The sequence below is a fragment of the Rosa chinensis genome, chromosome 1 (genome assembly GCF_002994745.2).
Source record: "Rosa chinensis cultivar Old Blush chromosome 1, RchiOBHm-V2, whole genome shotgun sequence".
NCBI lineage: Eukaryota > Viridiplantae > Streptophyta > Magnoliopsida > Rosales > Rosaceae > Rosa > Rosa chinensis.
Genome location: NC_037088.1, coordinates 65,552,011 through 65,555,154, shown reverse-complemented (window position 1 = coordinate 65,555,154; position 3,144 = coordinate 65,552,011). Strand labels below are relative to the sequence as shown.

Here is a 3,144-nt window from a genome sequence, read left to right as displayed (position 1 = left end):
TGCTCACTAGTAATTTTCATACCTTAAATTTGAAAAATATCAAATAATTAGTACCTGAGGTTGTTATCCGACCTAACATAAATACCTCGAGTCACTAACGACGTTAAGGTCTTTATCTTTTAAAAAGTATTTTCGTCATTTCAATATTCATCTTCTTCAAAATTCTCTACTATCTCTTTGCAATCTTAATTAATTTTTTCCTTCTTCTTCTTCATACCTCAATACACACTGTTATTCTGAAATTGATTTGATGTAATTTTTCCTCTAAGTAAAAAGGAAATGGCACAATTCTAAGAGTAGTATACGTACATGTTGATTAGTTCTGATGAATATAAAAATTTGTTTGAGATCCAAACACTTGCATGCTACCCAGAACCATCAGATGCAACTAGAATAGTAAGCAACACCACCTATTATCATTAGCACGCAGAAATTAGAGTAGATCACACCCCAATTCAAAAGCTTGATTAATGGATTAATTATGAGGCGCAAAGTTGAGCAATTGCTTGGAGCGGAGCCACGGCTTGACGACAACATGAGAATCAAACAACAAAGGAGCTCCTCCATTACTGACGGTGGAGACTAGAGAAGTACTTGATCCCAAAACCACCTGAGTTTGCGCCTCCAGCACCTCTCTAAATTAAAGCTCTCCGCCGCCGTTGCTCGGACTGCTCCATAAGCTCTTCCTCTGCATGCGATTGTATTCCGCCACCGAGAGCCTCTGCATGCGATTGTATTCTCCACCGAGAGCCTCGCCGCCGGTGATTTTATCACCACCGACCCTTTTGATCCACCTTTCCCTTTATTTCATCAGATTATGAAATATAAATCAGCCACATATGGTCTGACATTGAACTCTTTCTAATATATTACATCTATGGCAACACCGAATACCCCATTGATGAAAATATAAGCTACAAAAAAAAGAGTTCTCACCTAAAAGACAAAAACAGAACAAACATATGTTCTCCCATCTTAATTTGCTAGGGACTTCAAAAGAAATTGCACATGTACTGGACGGGCTGTTTTCAGTAGCAAATTAAAATGGGTGAAATCTGTGATTGCAGAGAGATAAGAGAGAATTTGAAGAAGATGAACATAAAAAGACGAAAATACCCTTAAAAAAATAACGGCATTAACGACATTACTCTAGGTATTTATGTTGGGTCGGAATAACAACCTCAGGTACCAATTTAATATTTTTCAAAATTAAGGTATGAAAATTACTAGTGAGTGTTTGCCTCAAAAATCGTCTCGGCAGGCCAAGGGACTTGAAGTCCAATGTCCTTCTGGATTGCGCGGGTGTGCCAACTCGCTTGCCGTGAGGTTTTGATTAAATTTGCGCGTGATCGTCACCTTAACAAGTGATTGTAGGCCGTTAGGTTCTCTTGCCTTTGTTTTAAGGACTTTAGTTAGGTGTCAACCCTAACCGGGATCTTTGATCACGTTCACTTTTTGGATAAACTCAAAAGTTCAAGTGACAAGCTAGAGGTCTATTGGGTGAAGGTACTCGTAAATCACGGTGAAGACGAATGTGAAGTGGACTTGGTTGTCAAAGCGTTGTGAGATGATGTGTGTGTGAACAACAAATCGCATCGATCCAATCCAGACTAGCCGAAAGAGATCAATGGACAAGAATACTATGTTATGAACTACTCCTAAGTGCGAAAAGTAAAGTGCTTGAATGTAAAGTGCTGAAATGAAAGTAAAAGATTGGAAATGAAAATAAATTGTGAGAGTTGAATCGTAAGGCAAATTACGTATGAGATAGCAAAAGAAAAGTTTGTAAGTAAAAGTTGTATATTGATTTGTTTGTGTGGTGCAAGACCTTTTACAATGAGTAGTTATATAGCACCTAGTATATGAATCAAAACCCTAGCTAACTTGTCCTCCAACACATGGAATTTAAGTCGGATTCTCCTTCCTTTTAGGATTGATTCATCTCATAAGGTTTCTGACTTGGCTGAATCTTCACAATTGAAATCATTAATCGTCTCGAACTCCTTCCTTGTGAGGATTCCCTTCTTGAACGGACTTCTCAACTGAAATTACTATTTGGGTTTTGGCTAAACATTTTTTGTCTTTCTCTAGGCCCATCCGCACACCCATCCACTTAGAACTTGGTTTATCTAGGGGCATGGTTGTATGGCCTATTTTATTAATTTTAGGTCGTCCAATCCAAAGTCTCAAATCTCGGCCAGGTGGCCGAACGACACACTTCTCTTAGTCGTATGATTCAAAAGCTTAGTAACTCGGTCGAGCGACACCTTCAGCTCGGGCGTATGACCCGATGTCTCTTCGGCTGACTCTTTAAATGGCCTTATATGAAAATTGCTAAATTCAGGTCCAAACAGTGAGTGAAAGTTCAGACATTATTTATAATTTTTTCCCTTCATTATTATCAATTTAAGCAATGGCGCAACCCTTTTATACTCCTTCAAGGCTTCAAGTTTGGTCGGCATAGAGTTTAATCATAACCATTGAATGCAAAATCATATATATTCATAAAGGATTGATGGACGAGTACGTGACCTCCGAATACAAAAAATTCAAGCAAAGAATCAATCTCCCCACAAATCTCTCATCTCAAGATCCCAGAGCTTCTTCCAAGAAAAGGAAACCTCGAAGTTTAAACCTTGAACTCCTTCGTTTGCTACCTGCCACAAAAGGAGAAATAGGTTTGCACCCACCCAGGCCCCAGCTGTTTCTTAAACTTCATTACTGTCAGTACGTAGCTGTAATTAACCAGCTTAAATGAACTTGCTGTATAAATTAAGAATCCCAGCTAACACAGTGAAAGTCATCACCCTTGGGCCAACTCCAACACGTGCAGCGCAATCCACATCTCATAAAACATCAAATTTGGTATAGGCCGGCCAGCCTAGCCCAAAGAATTAATGTAAACAATGGGTTTAATGCACTCGCAATTGGGATTTCCTGGACATCAGTCATGGTACTAGAGTAGAAATTTCTTATGAATCTTGGATAATACTTGGCTAAGTGGCTAACCATAGTTGGTTAGCAAAGGTTGACCTTATCCAATAATAAGAGGACATCTGTCACATGTGTGTCCATTACCAATCTTCTATCTAATATATAGCCCAGGTGATGTGCTGATCACTAGCTTTCAAAAAAAAAAATCTA

The 3,144-nt window shown here is 38.8% G+C and overlaps 1 long non-coding RNA gene across 1 annotated transcript; it reads right to left on the bottom strand.

The window, feature by feature from the left end:
• Positions 1-269: 269 nt before the first annotated feature.
• On the bottom strand, positions 270-1,032 carry LOC121052926. Its single transcript, XR_005810284.1, has 2 exons — positions 937-1,032; positions 270-800 (listed from the first exon to the last, which is right to left on the bottom strand). It is a non-coding gene; the product is annotated as an uncharacterized LOC121052926 (long non-coding RNA).
• Positions 1,033-3,144: the final 2,112 nt, after the last annotated feature.